The 17,951-nt window shown below is 41.0% G+C and overlaps 1 protein-coding gene and 1 long non-coding RNA gene across 2 annotated transcripts in view; both read left to right on the top strand.

Annotated features, from left to right (window-relative positions):
* Positions 1-1,481, top strand: part of LOC121815021 — a 6,029-nt gene extending 4,548 nt beyond the window's left edge. The window contains exon 2 of the long non-coding RNA XR_006054736.1: positions 871-1,481. This is a non-coding gene — a long non-coding RNA (uncharacterized LOC121815021). The remainder of the gene's footprint in view (positions 1-870) is intronic.
* gfra4a (GDNF family receptor alpha 4a) overlaps positions 1-17,951 on the top strand; it is a 150,729-nt gene that overhangs the window by 27,831 nt on the left and 104,947 nt on the right. The gene's annotated exons all lie outside the window — the stretch shown is intronic.

Here is a 17,951-nt window from a genome sequence, read left to right as displayed (position 1 = left end):
CCAAAAAAAAATAAAAATAAAAAATAAAGATACTGTACAAAGAATTTTTTCTGTGTGAAATTTTGACATAATGTAATTATTTCAGATGTATGAAATTGTAACTGAAATTGGACAGAAACAAAAAAGCACCCTTACTGGTTTCTTTCCAACATGTATCCCGTGGATATAATCCAGAGGACGGCTGAAAAATCTAGCAGGTGCAGTAGTGATTATCGAGCCTCCTTATGCCACAAGTGGTTATGTATCCAAGGAGGAGTACATGTCATGGTGTTGTAGGACCTGTGAAATCCACTACGCATCTTGGTTTAAAGTTCACAGAAACACAGCTGTTAACAAGGAAACAAGCATTTTCGTTCCTCTAGAAACAGTTACCTGCATGGAGAAAGGCGAATAAATCGACCTTAATGCAATTGTCTCACTTTCTGCTTAGTCATGTGTGCTCAAGGAATTTATATTTATACTGCAGATGGTTAAAGCTGTTGTATCTAAATGGAATAGATTCAGTTTTAATTCAATTCCATGTAATTTTTCATTTTCATTTTGTTTCTTACTTTATTTATATGGTTTTGCAAGTTATGCTTTTTACATAAATTAAGCACGTTCTTGCATTCGAGCCAACACAAAGTGTGAAACAGGTGTTACACAGGATCATTTTATTTGCTTGATGAATAGGGGTGAATGGGGTAAACGTGTAGACTCTGTAGCTCTGACACTCATGGTAAATCTCTGGTTCACTCCTGTTTTTATCACTTGAGAAACATTGCTAAGCTGAGTCCCACTGTGTCACGCTCTGAATTGGAAATTGTCATACATGCATTTGTTTCATCTCGTTTGGATTATTGTAATTCTTTGTTCTCTTGTTTATGTAAGGCCTCCTTGGAACGTCTGCAGGTTTTTCAGAACGCTGCTGCAAGGCTCCTGTCCAAGTCTCCCAAGTACTTGCATGTTGCACCACTGCTGATCCAGCTGCACTGGCACCATCCCGCACCAACATACATCCCTAATCTTTTACATCCATACATCCACAGCAGGCCCCTGAGGTCATGTGATCAAGGTTTGTCAGTTGTCCTTCATATGAGGCTGAAAATGGAAGGTGACAGAGCTTTTGTAACTGTGGCCCCCAGACTCTTGAGATCTGTAGACTCAGTGGTGTCTTTGTGATTTTTATCTTGAAAGGTGCTTTACAAAAAAATTTACTTACTTAGACATATGGATAACATGAAACAGCCTAAAAATACATTTTTGCTATAATTTTAAGCTAAGTTTGTTCTAGCTTTGTGTTACTGTAGGCAGTTTACCTTACATTATAAAGTGCCTTGAAGCGACTGTTGTTGTGATTTAGAATAGAATAGAATAGCTAAGGGCAAGGGAGGGCTCAATCCAGCCAACTGAGTTGTTTTACCCACCCAAACCAGCCAGTAGTCTGCTGATCGCCTACAAAACCTCCCCCTGCAGAGCCATTTAGACTTGAGGTACAAGCACACAAAGAAGCAGACTGCTGTGAGTTTTAGATGGTACAGAGATCCCAAGAAATAGCCAGTATAAACTTATACACATGGACCTACACAGTCCATGTTTAAAAAAAGAAAACTATAGTATCCACTAACTCCAGATGAATCAGTATAGCATTGTTGGTTATTGTTTATGACAATATTCTCTGCTTTCAATATTTCTGTCTAGTTTAGATTCACCTGCTGTTCCTGTGCTCTCAGGTTAACACATTTGATGTGTGGATCATTACCTGTCTTTTCTGGTTGGTAAAAATTGTGATTACTTCTGTTAAACCTATCTGAAGGTTTCACGTATTTGCATCTTTTTTTGGACTGGCTGCACTGAGAGATGGATGCACATTATGGTGTTAAATCATGATTTTTCAATTGTCTTTTGTGCTTTTACTCACAGACTGCATCAAACGAGAACCCTAACAACAGGAAAATAAGCTCCATATGAGCACTTTCGGTATCATGACATTTCCTGGTGGCCCAAACCTTTTTTTTTGCTCCAGTGAATAATTTTGACTCAATTTGAATGAGTTGACCTAATAGAATCCACACATCAGGTGATACTGTATCTCCACATACACTCTCTGCTCTCCAAATAATATCAATGGCATGCAGGTGCACACCTCAGAGACATTCACTGCGAATAAATGTGCAGATGTTAGAACAGTGACAGATGTTCAGTGACATCACACAGCTGCTACACTGGAACAACTTAATGTTTTTTTAAATATTAGCTTAGTCAATTTGTCTTCTTATCTTTTTCATGGATAAGGCACAAAAACTCAGAGATGTCAGCATCCGAAGGTGAACTCAAACCAGAAAACCTAAGATCACTTAGTCAGCTATTCTCAGTTCCTCGTTTCACCCAAGTTGGCCACAAGGATTGATAAAGAAAACTGTACTCAGATACTAATCAATACTAAAAATTAAAACCTTAACGATACCACCAATAGTATCTTTGCTTCATCCAGTTGATGAATAACTTCAAACGGCCTTGTGACACGTAGGCTCATTCCGACTGCGGTCTGGAGTGTGGGGCCTCCGCTGCATGGGGTCTGCCTCTCCCCACCGCAGGGAAAAGGGTAACACCACCTGGGTCTGGGTGCAGTTCCCCCCTCCAGGGGCAAGGGTACCTAGACCCGGTTCGTAGAGTACGCTTGGGGAGTGTGATCGTGTGTACAGCGTCTCTTTATGTCTGTCTCCACGTTGGTTGAGTGTGGAGTAAGTGCATATGAGAGCATGAGGGTGGGAATGGATGTTTGTGTCTGTGTGTGCCTGTATGTCTGTGTCTATATGTCAGGTTGGGTATCAGACGCCACCTCTCTGGGGACATCTCAGGCCCTCCAAGGTTTGGAGGCCTATCTCCACCCACCACCACTTCCCCTGCCAGTGGCGGACTCCCTCAGACATCGGTGCGTTGGTGGTTCTTTGTGTCTGGGGATGGGCGTCCAGGTACACACCGGCTCACTCCTTGGCGGCCGCTTATCGGGGCCTGGAGCCTGGGGCTCGCTCGGGCCACTTCGGAGGTGGGGTGCCCCCGGCCTCTCGGCCTGGGGCTCGGTCACTCAGGCACAGCTGGCTGCCGGCGGAGCTCACGGGCGCGTCACTGCAACTCCCCCTGGCTTCTGCTCCGCGGCTGCTGAGTGAGCCCTCATCTGGGACTCTCCTCAGCTCTTTCTGGGACAGTGGCGCGGCTGCCCCTCTGTTGGTCTTCCTTGGTCTCTTGTGTTCTGGGGGCCTCTGGATGTCTGGAGTTTTGATCTCCTCCATACCTGCTTCATGCCCTGGAGGACCTGCCACACCCTCTAGCAGATCATTACATGAAGGAACCTTTTAAAAAAACAAGCGCGTCCATGCTCACAGGTGTACACACGGGTGCTCACACACACAAACTACACCCTTTTTGGCTCCTACCTCAAAGCACACTGTGTTCTGTTGATCTTATGTGCTGCACAATAATGTTTAATATTTAGTATTTACTGTCATATTCCCATATATCATTGTGATGTTGTTTATTCTATTACTCTTGTTCTCTTCTGCTTGTTTTCTTTTTTCTTTCTCAGCAGGTGATCCAGGTGATTGATATATGCATTTTTTTTTTTGCCCGTTCTGTTGGTTTTTGTTTTTTGCCCTTCTCCCCCGTCCCTCTTCTCAGCTGTTTCTCTTTCCCTCTTTCTTTCTCCCCTTCTTTCCCCCAGTCAAGTCTGTCCCGTATTCAGCAAGTGAAAATAAAATAAACAATAAAAGGTGAATCAAATGGACCATTATGGCAAGGCTGGGATGGTCAATTTGGTAAAGTAAATCCGTTGGGCATCTTTCTTTGCCTTTAGACAACAATTCTGATGGCAAAAGAGCCAAACGGGACAGGCAAAAAAAAAAAAAAAAAAAGTAACGTGTTTCTGCTGTCTTTAGTATCTATCACTCAGTGACTACCTAATCTGATGCAGTTTTCATGAAATCAAAAGGTATAGTTTGATCCCAGCAATGCAATTTTTTTTAAAAGAAAAAGGTCAAATAAATATTACAGTTACACTTGTGGCATTTGTCTGATGATGACTAATCTGGTATGATACTGCACTCTGTCTCACAGTGGAAGTGCTAGAATTTCAAAAACCTTTAATCTCTTGGCTTACTACAGTCTGTTATGAACGAGTGAGGATTTGCAGTTGTAGCTCGTCAGATGGTGGAGAGATGAGACATCTGAAGGACAAACGATGGAGGTGGGTGGTGTTTTGAAGACTCCACAGCACCTCTGGAGCTTAAGGTGTGTTTCATGATGAAGATTAACTCTCCTGTGACTGCATCTATTCTGGAAATGCAATCTTTTTGTCACTTTCACAAACGAAACCTATACTCTACGCGTCTTGTGAAAGCAGTGTTTAGTCTCTTTCGCTCAACATGCAGCGTTACCATGGTTACTCACTGTATATCACAGCTATTCATCTTTGAGTTTAAAGTTAAAGCTACAGTTTATAGTATATTCAATTTTTTTTCTAATGGCGTGTCCATCCTCCTATCATTGTCCCTCCGGTTGTGCTGTGTAAGAATTCTCTTCTTCTCCACTATATCATAATACGTGTACCTCTATCCTTCCCTGCCTGAAGTTAGAGTACAGTTAATCTCACCCTTCCCCTCTTCTGCCTTATATTTTGAGACACTTTATCTTTCTCTTTCAACTTACAGTATAGGAGCCAAATTCCAAACCTCTCTCCAAGTGTAAGCTTAATCTTTCCATCAACCCTTTCCTCTCTATGCGCTTCTTCCCTAATTTGCAACAGAGTTAATGTTAAACTACCCAAAAAGAAGAAGACTCATAGCCTTCTGTTAGAAGTGTAAATGTGCCGAAAAGTACTTTTGCAGGAGGGTTTAAGAAGGATGAGTGGGGTTAAAGGGTTGGATTTTAATCTTATCCACGTCAGTGCTGCTATATTTCCATTTGGTTGCTGTGCTACACTGTGAGTGTCACTCACTGATTAACTGATCCGGATAAGGCTCAAGTGGTTTTACATTAACAGGACAGCGTTTGATAAACAGTTTTTCACCTTGTTGACATGAACTCACCGCATGCTACTCTTCATCTAAAATCACTGCAAATTGTCAATCAGTTTTTTATTTTACTAAAACGTAATCAACAATTCATGGTAGCTTAACCGAGAGGAGACAAAAATGTTCTGGTTCCATTTCCATCAAGCCTGTGCTGGGTTGACTGTTGGGGACATTTAATGTGAAAAATCAGCTTGAATTGTTAGAATGTGCGGTGCTGTAATATAAAAATGATAAAGCCGGTATGGAGTAGCAGAGTGGAAGAATGGTGTATGAACCAAAGAAGAATACATTCACACAATAACGTATACATTTCTTCATACAGCAGGACAGTAATCAAATATCAAACATTTTTTGTAAGTGTAACTGCTTTATTTTAATAACAGAAGATGGTGTTTCTTATACACTGACTGCGTATAAAAGATGACCTGTCACCCGTTGGTTGGTGAAGTCCCACTGGGAGCCTTAATGTGAGTGTTTTCATTGACCATGTTGGTGATTTGAACATATGGCTACCCCTCCCCAACTCTCTGGTCCTGGTGGAGTGCACTTACTCATAGAGAATAGCCTGATCTGGTTCTCTGTCTGTTATGGTTGGGTCTTACCTTTAAAATATGAAGGATCTTGAAAAGACAGCTGTGTTGAACTTGGGCTATAAATTTAGTTCAGCTGAATTTAAACTGGATGAGACAATTGGAGGATGAAAGGGTGATGGTAGCAGCTTGTCAGGGTTAGGGTTAGGAGAAATGTTGGGATCGTTACTCAAAAAAAAAGCACTGTGTTACACATTACAGTAAGACAGTAATTCGTTACACTACTCGCTACTTTACTTTCTGTCATTCTTCTGGGTCGGTGACCCCGTGTTTTTGATTTTTGTACTCTTATTTTTGATATTATAAATTATGACAGTTTGTGTTTTGGTTTCCCAGTGTTTATTCTGTGCTCCCTCTGTTTTCCGTCGTCTCTGCCTGTGTATGCCTGTGTATCCCCTGTAATGTAGTCAGTTCTCTGTGTTAAGCCCGTGTCTCTTAGTCTGTCTTTGTGTTTGTGTTTCCTGTTTTATTTTGAAAGTCCGCGTCTGATCTCAGTGTGTTCACTTTATGCTTCCTTGTCTCATCAGTTCTGATTTCCCCCAGCTGTGCTCTCCTTCTGTGTCTCATTCCCCTCGTTACTTCCCAGTGTATTTAAACCCTGTGTTTCTCTGAGTCAGTGTTGTGTTGTCCCTCATGCTGTGTGGATCTCACTGTGTCTCACTGTGAGTTTAGTTTGTGAGTTTCCAGTTTAGTTTAGTTTGCTTTTGTATGACTTTCCCCTGCCAGCAAATAAAACTGAGTTCTTTGTGTTTAAACCTCGTGCCTGAGTGCCTGCATTTTGGGTCCAACTCCTGCCTGCCACACAGCGATTCATGACATGTTCGTGTTACTCTATCAAATGACATGAAATGTATTGTCATAAAATTACCAGTTCCCCACACAAATCCATATCCTAATGAAGACACACACAGAATCTTTTTCTGTTTACAGATGAAAACAGGCAAAATAACAGAAAGCCAATACCAAGGGACTTCAAAGCGATCGCCACAGTGATTCTGCTGCAGGATTGATAAAAAATGGATGCTGCAATGCCACAAGGCTGACTGCTTATCGCTGCCGTTATTACCTGTTCAGGATCAGGCTCAGGCTCCGGTCTGGGATTTTTAACAGCTTTAATATGATTCTGGGTTCTTTGCTAGCTTTGTGTTGGCATGCTGTCTGTGCAGATGCTTGTGCTCTTTTGCTTCCATGCAACAGAAATAAAATTAATGTCCATACCACCGGGCTTCAAAAGCCTGCGGGCCAGAATCAGCCCGACAAAGACTCCCATCCAGCCCATCCGCCCCACTGGACTGCTGGAAACTGTGAAGGAGGGCTTACATTTTAGACTTTTAATTGCATTTTTCATAAGTTTTACAGCTTCTCCCAATAATAACATCTCCCATGGCCGTACTACATCTACTACCACAAGTAATTAATTCATACATAAACAAATAACAGAAAAGTAAAGTGTTTTTCACATTCTACTATAATTATTTTTTACAATGGGTCCACAGTAAAAAATAAATATACTATAAATATAATTATATCATATATCTATACTATATATTATATAATTATATTAATATATATATAGTGATATATATATATATATCAAAATATATATAATATCATATATATATATACATATAAATACACATACATGATTTTTACTAATATATATATATATATATATATATATAATATAAAAAACACCCAGAACGCCCCTGCGGGCGGTTTATCCTTCAAGCTCGGGTCCTCTACCAGAGGCCTGGGGGCTTGAGGGTTCTGTGCAGTATCTTAAGCTGGGCTATACACTGTGCGATTTTTGGCCCATTTTGAGCCGATTTTTCAGTCGTGCGACCGTTTTGGTGATTGGCCCGATTTGGCCTTCATCGTGCGTCGTGCATCGTGTAGTATACGTGGGGTAACGAGAAGCGATTAACACCTCACGACCAGCTCCCGATCATCAATCGCTTGTGGGGATCACCTTGTCTAAAGAGGGTGTCACCGCAGCTTCTCACACTGCGCACGGCAAACACATAAATTTGGCGAAAAAGACGGAGTAGCGCAGCAGTGCAGTGCAGCGTGTGATCTGGACACAAGCGATGGTAGGCCACTTGTAGAACTTTGGAAAGCTCATCCGAGCCTTTTCGATGTGGCCTCACAAAATTATCACGACCACAACAACCGTGAAAATAGTTGGATGGACATTGCTGCTCAATCACAGCTGCCTGATCAGTGTTTTTCATTAGCAATTTAGCAAAGTTGATGGTGGTGGTGTGCGTGTCTGTGTGAGTGAAAGACAGAGAGGGAGAGTGAATGTTAACCTTCATTTTTATGGACGCACAGTGTGAGCACTCAGGTCGCATCAGAGGCCGTATAGTGTGAGACCTGCATCGTGACCTACGAACTTCTAACCCCTGCGAGTTAATCGCACAGTTTGAGCAGGAGCTGAATCGCGCGACTGAAAAAATCACACAGTGTTTGCCCAGCGTTAGCTGTTCCCAGGACTGCGCTCTTCTGGACAGAGATCTCCGATGTTATTCCCGGGATCTGCTGGAGCCACTCGCCTAGCTTGGGAGTCACCGCACCTAGTGCTCCGATTACCACGGGGACCACCGTTACCTTCACCCTCCACATCCTCTCGAGCTCTTCTCTGAGCCCTTGGTATTTCTCCAGCTTCTCGTGTTCCTTCTTCCTGATATTGCTGTCATTCGGAACCGCTACATCGATCACTACGGCCGTCTTCTTCTGTTTGTCTACCACCACTATGTCCGGTTGGTTAGCCACCACCATTTTGTCCGTCTGTATCTGGAAGTCCCACAGGATCTTAGCTCGGTCATTCTCCACCACCCTTGGGGGCATCTCCCATTTTGACCTCGGGACTTCCAGGTTATACTCGGCACAGATGTTCCTGTACACTATGCCGGCCCGATTAAGAGATCCTTAAGGTTATTTTCTTCCAGACTATCTTTTTGCAACCAGAGGAGTCAGAAGTGTCTTACATGCCAGTTGAATGGATAAAGTATCGATCTTTTATGTACAATTTGTCCTCTGCTGTGCAGAACAGTCTGAAAGTTACAGTTTAACACTCAAATATTCATCTATGGATGCTGTCACATTTTAAACAACTAATAAAACTTTTCCAGTGAGAGAATTTAAGAAGCCAGAGTAAAGTCAGTTTAGTGCATGATGTCAAATTTAAGGTTACCATGAAGGTCAAAGTAAGAACATTCATCCAGTGTATCACTGGATGAATGTTCTTACTTTGACCTTACTTTGACAATCTGAAATGCCGCATTTTGTCTCTCTCTGGTGTCACGCAGAAATAAAGTTGTATTTACTCACCATCTATAACTTTTTCTCTATCTTGTGCCCTCTCTGTCACTTGAACCTTGTGTCCATCTTTCTCTATTCCATTTTCTCCTTCAACTTTTTTACCTCTGTTCCCTCTGTTCCCTCACAATGACAATATTATTTACAGTTGTTTGAGTTCATATCGTTGACCCTCCCAGCAGTGATAAGGTTATGGGCTTTCTGTGCAGGTGGCTGGTTGCCCACCCCCACCAGAACACACACAGACGAAGACACACAAACACTCACGCACGACTGCTCGAGCATCGGCTGTGAATCATGGTCTGACCTGGAGAACAGGGGACGGACCTGTAATTAAGGCCTGGTGCTATCATTCCTCGTCTCACCTTTGGTCCCCTCCACCTTCTTCTTCTTTGTCTTTCTCTTCCTTCCTCTCTCAGTGCCTTTTCTTTCTATTTCCCCATGCTCCATTCTTTCCTGTCACATTGTCTTTTCCTCAATTTTCCTTCCCCCTTAAACCCTTTCTGATATTTGTATTTATGCAAATAACAGACTGGCAGTTTTATCAGGCAAAATTGCAGGCTGGCTATTGTAGCCGATTCTCATTCTTCCTCACTGAGATGCGCAGGCTCATCCCCTTTGCCCAGATGAAATTGAAGCGTTGGACACTAGCAGGGGATCTTTTATTGTCATCATTACTCTAAGCAGCCACTGAGAGGGAATTGAGATGTGAGAAGAGCATTGTAATTTATGGGTAATGAAGTTCTTCGAGTGGTTACCTCCTGTTGCTTCCCGGTGCCTGGTTTTGTGTCACATTTTATCCAGACTATTGCAGCACTGCACACTCCATAAACATTCCCAGTAGCTCTTCCTACATATACATATGAAAGAGATTCAAACACTCCACAAGTCTGGAATTTACACAGAAGACACTCCCGAGATGGTTGACCTCTCCCCTGCAGCCTCACCGTGTAAAGTTTACTCACATTTAAAGTGGAAAACTTTGGATATAAAAGCTGTTTTTAACTGTTGGACATCAAGGAGGTTTCTAAGCAGTTTAGAGCCCTGTTCCATGTTCGAGTGCACCTCAGTAGAAGTCATAGAGAGGATGCTTTCTTTGTGTTAATGCCTCTCTTCCCTTCCTTCACTTGCATCTCGTCCTTGCCTCTTAGCTCCTCCCAGCTGGAATATGTGCTGCAAAATAAGAATACCTGTCTTCTACAATGTTAATCTTAAGCTACATCACTTAGATGACCAAGAGCTGAAAAATAAAGGCAGTGGGTACCACCGGAGCTTTGGCTTATAAAATGTTTTGTGGGAGGTTTTTTTGTTATTTTTTGTAACTCGTCCATCTGGATACTGAAATTAGTGGCTTGGGCACTATGACTGACAGGTTTCCAACACAGCCAGCTGGAGGCGATCAGTGTCTGCTGTCTGCTCACCTCCACTACTTTGAGTCATTAACTGGGCCTCTATACTGTGCTTATATTGGTCCCTTTTGGAGCCTTTTTAATGGATTATCTAATTATCATTATTATAACTTGTTGTCTAGAATAGACCGTGCAAGAAATATTTGGTTTAGTTCTGGTGAGTGAAATATTACGGTTTTATTCTTAAACAGACAACATGTGTTTTTGCACATTGCACCTGCACCTGTTTGTAGATGTACTTTGGTGATCGGGCTACTAAACATAGCTTCTGACTCCAAAAACCCAGTGTGGGAGCAGCCAAACCACTGATGTCTGAAGCTTCAGAATACAGAGTACCAAAAGTAATCGGTGGCATCCCTGTGGGTCCTTTTTTTATATATACTGTGGTTATGGCATGATGCAAAGCTGGATCAACTGTCAAGTGAAGTTGATTTTAATAATTTCTTAATATGTCTTTTAAATCTTCTAAGTTACGTATGGGTCAGTTCTTTTATTTCCATTATAATTTCTTAGGCTTTATAACTGTGGCTTTACATCAAGCTGCTACATCTTGAAATAATTTTTCCTTTTGCATGTTCTCCCTGTGTCTGTGTAGATTTCCTCCAGGTGCTTCAGCTTCCTCCCACATCCAAAGACGAGCATGTTAGGTTAATTGGCCATAGATGCATGTGAATGCCGGTCTATTTGTGTGTGTGTGTGTGCATGTGGTAGCCCTGGACTGATACACTGGCATCTTTTCCTGGGTCTACCCTGCCTCTAACAAAATGCCAGGTTCCATGTAGCCTGCACAGTTGGTCACAGCTTGTGTTCGTGTTTCACACAGAAAGCCAGTGCTTGAGCATCAGCACAATTGTCTGCGCCAACTGTAGCATGAGCATGAAAATGCCCTTAAATAATAAAATGCCTTTGACTGAAATATGGTCTCAAGAAACAGATGAAATTGAAAAATTGGTTGCCGTGAAATTGTATTGTCTTTTTTTTGTCTTTTGGATATATGCAGACTTTCAAATGACACTAATCCAGTAGTGAATTCATAATAAAATCCTACACTTAGTGTAACTCCTTTGCGCTGCTCTTGTGGTGCTCGGCCTACGAGCAAGTGCATAATCTGCACTCTTCATTATTTAAAAAAAAAGAGTGACATCATTTACATATCAGAATGTCAACAGGGTATTTGCATATTTTTCATGAACTCTGCTCAATTAATGACTTTGCTGTGAGGCTGTAATAGGAAAGACCCCCTGCTTAATATTGATATGTGTTAGGCCATTATTCTACTGAGCACAGCCAGTCAGCCATGCTTAATCATCAAGTCAATTCAAATATTTATATTAGTAGCTTGATGGTGGGACATTGGTACACGCCTAATGCTTTTTCAATATGGTTCAGTGTGACTGATCGGGCAGTGGATTGGATGATGACTGTGTGCTGATGGAAATTATTCAACATGTATCAAAGTTGGCAAGTCAACAGGAGAGGTTTAAATAAATAAGCTATTCCCCGCAGCCCCCGGTGCCTACTCTGAGTCTGTGTGTAGGTGGACGGCTTGTGAGGGAGATGGTGCGTATGTGCGTGTGTGTATGTTTGCGTGGGCAGGCAGGCCGCTCATTAGCATATTCACTTCAGAAATTCAGAACTAAAGATGGCATCCGTGAACCTGCTTTCGCTCTTAATCACACCTAGAAAGTGTGCACACACACGCATTCCTCAGCATGCATGCAAACACAAAAGCCACACAGCCTGTCAACACAGAGACACTCCTTAAATCACACACTCTTAACACAGACACTACATGCACACTTATACACATCTTTGCCACACTCAAACTCTCTCTCACTCATATTCGCGTTTCACATTAGAGTCCCCAAGTGTGCTGTTTGATAAATCTTCCCCTTAAGTCTATTATCCATGGAATACTCTGGTGGCACGAAAAAGCTGCTTTGAAGTCTTCCACCCTCTTCCTGCTTATTCTTCAGTATGAAAACACAGATGATGCTCTGCAACTCAGCTGCCTACACGCAGCAGATGCACAATATTCTGCTTGAAGAGTTCACTTCCAAAGTGCAAGATATGCATTTTGGAAATCGTTCAAAGGCATGTTATCTACCGGTGCAAGAGAAAAAGTGCACAATTTGTTTTGTTTGTTTGCTAACAGACATTTTGTAAGAGTGGGTGTTATCGTGCTACTTGAAACTCTTATTGAAGGAAGGCTTATAATGCTGCTTCCAAGGCAAGGAGCTTGCAAGGCTGCATAGTGAAGTTCATAAAGGCTCGTTTTGGCCACTATCAGTAGTGCTGTTCTTAGCACCAACCAGAAAGTGTCTAAAACAGAAAAGAATTTTAATTTTTTGATTGAATCTTGATTGAATTGAACTTCACCTTATATGTTTTGCTACATTGGTGGATGTAATATATTCCAAATACTTTGCTCTTCAGTACAGTTTGGGGTACTGGTACAATTGGCAAATACTGTTTTCTCAAATACATTTACTTGACAGCTTAAGTTACTTTGTCCACACAATACAGAATCAAACAGTAAATGTCTAGTAACCCTCAAGGGTAAACCTGATTAGCAATCTAAACACCTAAATTTAGCTAACAAATCATTTAAGAGTGCCAATTATAACTTAGTTTTAATTTAAAGAACACAAATGGCTCTTTTAAACTGTATATGACCAAATAAAGTTTGTACATTTAGATTTTGTGCATTGTTTTTCCATTATCTCTTTCTCCATCAGCACTTTCCTCTCTCATCTTCACCTTACCCTCCCCCTCCACACCTGAAGCCTCATCTCCCAAACTGAAATCAACTTTATAATAAAAGAAACCATATGTAAATATGGTTATTCATCCAGATATTGTCGCTTTTACATTTTGCTAGCAGATTAAACATACAAACCTGAAGAGCTGGCCAAAAGCCAGCTATAACAACGTTAGCTGGTTATAAGCTAACATTATGCTAGCTAACATTAGCAAATCACACGTTACATCTGATAAACAGTGTGATTACATTCGCACATTGTATTAGAGTTTATTAGATAATTGCCTCAGTCTGACAATATTAGAGCCACTTCTAAGAAAGTTTTGGTAAAGACCTCGATACCTGTCACATTGCTCACATTGTGCACCACAGGTAATGTAATCACACAGTCATATCCATTTATGGCTGGCAACAGCAGGTATGACCTTTAACTTCAACTTTGGTGTACAATACATTCGCCAAAGTTCATGCTGTGGGGATAAAGGAGCCCTAACAGAGGCTAACCGTGGCTAATGGTGGCGCTAACAGAAGCTAACACCAATTCCAGCCCTTACCAAGAGAAAATTTCAGGATATCATGAGCTATATTGACTTGTCAACTTGTATTGAACTGTACAGTCTCCTCAAGAGTAAACAGATGTGAATGCTTCACACGAAGCACTTTGACAAATGAGGTATACAGCAGAAATACACGCTTCACTTAACTACGGATGAACTGCAGCCATTATGGGATATATACATCACTACAAAAACTGTATCAACAATTAAAGTCCAGTGACCCAATTTTTTATTATTCTCGTGAAAACATGATGATTCTTATAGTTGTGGCAGAACAGTTCAATGGTGGTGAATACTACGCATATGCTTAGCCCCCAAATTAATATTCATATTAATCTGCCTTTTTTAATGCTAAAATTCTGATCCTTATTTTAGCTTAGGCTTTACTCATTTATTACGTTTTTAACAACATGTCTTTATTGCTGCAAGAATCCAGGAAACAACATAAAAACTCTGTAACAACTCCTGCTGGCAGTTTCTAAGTGTCCTCAATGATAAAAATAAATTTTACAGCCGAATTTACAGTTTCAGCTTTCTAGTCTTCTAATTTCTGGTAAATCCATAAAAATTGTTTTCGTTTTTATTTTATAGCACTCATGTAAATTAGGTGTGTGAGTAAACTTCATAACTGAGAGGAATAATAGTCAAAACCACAATAATTGCCCACAGGTAAATAAGAGAAGAAAATAGCTCCTCTCAGGAGATTTTGTAGCCAGTCAGGAACAAAACCTCTCAAATCTACAAACTTTGTTTCACGGTTTTTTCCCTGCAGGAAAAACAAAGACCTTTCTACAAAAATAGGATAATAAATAGGAGTGTGTGCCTTTGAAATATGTTCTCATTGATGTGAAAGTTAAACACATTGTGGGTAACATTTTCTTTTATCGTACTTTCTATTGTTTCAAAGTTAATTAACCAAAATTCTCGAATATTACTCCAAATATGTTCTCAAGGAAGTCCTCTTCGTTGCTCAGCCATATAAGGACTTTTGGGCTGAGTTAAAGCACAGAGTTAAAAGTGGTGCTTTCCACAGATACTTGACTGTTACGCAGCTGAAAGAGAACACACAGATAGAAGCTCATTTTTGTTCTCTTGTGCTACCAACCAGCAGGATCTATGTTTAATGGAGGCAAACAGGCACTTGGACAGAAACAGAGACACTGATATGATGAAAGCTTTTTTACCACTTGGCACAGCGTGGGGGGATACAACGTCACAGTGAATTTAAAATATAATGATATCTCCCTGATGTTTTATGTGGCAAATGCGGGAATGGTGGGCATAAAAGAACACTTATTTGTCATTGTTGAATAATTAACATCACCGTCTTGTTAGAAAAAAAACCTTTTGTTGTCTTCTCACCGACTCGGAGGCAATCTAAGCCACCAGACCTCCCATTGGCACTGAGTGCATTAAGCGAATGCTCTTCCACTGCTGAAATTGAGCATGTCACTCAGGCATGCTGATATCTCTATGAGTTAGATGTGTAGTTTTGCCTTTGCGCTCGTATAGCAGGGCATCAGCTGTAACGTTAGCTACAGCTAACGTTTAGGCCAAGTTATATGCAAACGTGCCCACAGACAACTGTAGACTTACATTGGCTTATATACAAACCGCAATTGGGTTCAGGCACACATTCTTGCGTGGATGCTGTCGAAGAAGAAGAAGAAAATCCACTTTGTTTTTATTTTTTGGCTGGATGACATAAAAAGCCAAAAAAGAGAAAGCAGCGCTTGTGATAAGTGACCAAGAAATCAGCCAAGAATTTTCCATCACCTGAACAAACAGATAAATGACTGTGAAACCCGTTAATTGGTGTGAGAGGTAATAGTTGTTTTCACTCACACTGCCTACAGTACATATGGTTTAGAACACACAGTTTTCTACCTGTAGAGATAACATTTTTAATATTTGGCTTGTAGAAAAACATTTTTTAAAGTCAAGTATTCGTATTACATTCGAAGTAACCTATAAGAAGGACAATGTATATGACACGTGTATATATTTTTTTAATGTAGCGTAATAAAAAGTTTAGATCTAAGTAAGTGTCAGACACATATATTGTCACTCTCACATACATATACTCTTCTTTCACATACATATATTTTCACTCTCACATAGTTTTATTTTAATTTTTATATTTAGATATTTTTATTCTCATGTTTACACATATTTAACACACACATTGCAATATTGTGCTCTCTTATACATGTATTTTAATGTACATATTTACAAATGTGCACTCTAACATACATGCATTTTCATTTATGCATTCCTACATTTTGCTCTCATTTACATGCATTCAATATGCATTTAATCTCACAAATAATATATGTATGTAAGAAGAGAATGCATACATGTCTGAAGAAAATATATGTATGCAAGAGAATAATGTATGTGAATGAAAGAGTATAGTGGAAGTGAAGAATGAATTTTGGCCCCTCATAGACTGGTTGTACCTGGTAGACTAAGGAGCCTCAAAAAAGCCTAAACATTCAGCCTTCTTGGATTTCTAATCATAATTTGAATAGAAATAGCAGCTGCACTGACAAAGCTCTGACACTGCACCTTGTAGCATTCTCACCGACCTCATTAACCCGCCGCAGATATTACACAGACATTTCAGTATATGAGAAAGTAAAAATACTACCTATTTCTTCTTTTAAAAGACTTGGCACCCAATCTTTATAAATGGCAGAGATCTTCATTTGCAATAAAACTGCTCAAGTGAAACCCAGCTAACCTCGGGGACTGTGGAAATACCTAATCTGTTCAGCTTGGGCTGCTGGATCAACTTTTGTAACCCCCACAGCTCAGTGAGTCGAGTCCCCTTTTGTTTTAGTACATTTCCTCCTTGAGTCCCAGTACATCAAGATCAGGAGTGTGAGTACAGGTTAGGGCCACGGCTCCATCCCAGGACTTATAGTCTGAGCCCTCATGGTCATTAAAATTTAAATAGAAGTCACTATCAAAGCTCAAGCTCTCTGTCACATTGAAAATGGTTGTGCACCAGATGAACATAAGGATTTACACTAAAAGCATTTAAGGTCATCCACTCATCGTGGTCAGCTTGAAGGAATATGGAATCCCTGCAATGCTGTACATCCCACTATGTCTTTGTAATGCCAAATGACTTTTAGTCCCCCATCAGATTTCCCTGTTGGCTGCAAGGGCCCTTTTTCAGAGATATGCTGTGGAAATAAGGGCATGGTTTGCAGGCAGTGGGGCAAAACGCAACAGACAAATAGCACAGACAAGGAGCACCTTGTACAGACGGACCGGACATGCAAACAGGTAAACAGGAAAGGGTAAGAAGTCATATAGAGGACATGTCAGAGACGGTTTAGCTGACAGATTTATCCACAATGACTTTCATTGAGTTTTCCAACCCGAATAAACTTAAATTCCTCGATCAACAATATGACAAGCCATCAAAGAAAAAGACCTCAAAGGTCAAAGCAGCAGCATGAATATAGATGTAATAAATATTCCCATGTCCCTCAAAGTGCTGCATACTAAAATAATGGAGTGAAGAAAAGTTAAGGTGCAGTTATATGGCAGAGAGTTTTTCTTCGATGCACTAAAACAAGCTAATATTAGATAGAGTTATTCACATTTCCATCTCAGTAAGCCTTGGCTAATATGTAAGATAGATGTAGTGGATTCAAACTAGACAGACTGAAATCCCTTGGGGCAAAAACACATGTACAAATAGGTGTACAGGATTAAAGAAAGGCAAACATACAGGCATGAAGAGAGGAGACAAACAGCAGGATGGACAGTGCCCAGAAGAGGAGATAGATGGGATAGACTGACAAACTTAAAGACAGAGTGATAAGACTAAGGAAAACACACATGCATAGAGACAGACAGCAGACAGCCTGGTCTTTTCATGGCTCATTCTGCAAGAGATCACGGGAGAGAAACGGCCTCTCAGCAGATGGAATATTTATCATGTCTGGCTCTGGATTCGGTACGCAGTCACAGCTGAGAAGCAGTGAGACGGCTGGGACAGATCTGGGCTGCACAACACACACCGAGCGGATTGGGACATGCCGCGACTTGGGCTTGCCGTGCCCATGATGGTGATGAAGGCCTTGTCACCAACCTGTCACTCGCCAGCCGCATTCAGCTCAGCCAGGCCCTCAGCCAGAGACGGCACAAAATAGCCCACTAATGAATACAAGAGAGTGCTTAGTGGTTTGCTAGCTGCCAGGTACAAGTTACAAGCAAAGCTAGTTAAAGGGGTTTTTGTGTGTGTGTGTGTG

The sequence above is a fragment of the Haplochromis burtoni genome, unplaced genomic scaffold, assembly GCF_018398535.1.
Source record: "Haplochromis burtoni strain Fernald_Lab_line unplaced genomic scaffold, NCSU_Asbu1 Contig_119, whole genome shotgun sequence".
Taxonomy (NCBI): Eukaryota; Metazoa; Chordata; class Actinopteri; order Cichliformes; family Cichlidae; genus Haplochromis; species Haplochromis burtoni.
Note: the sequence above shows the minus strand (reverse complement) of the source record. Positions and strands in the feature narration are given on the sequence as shown.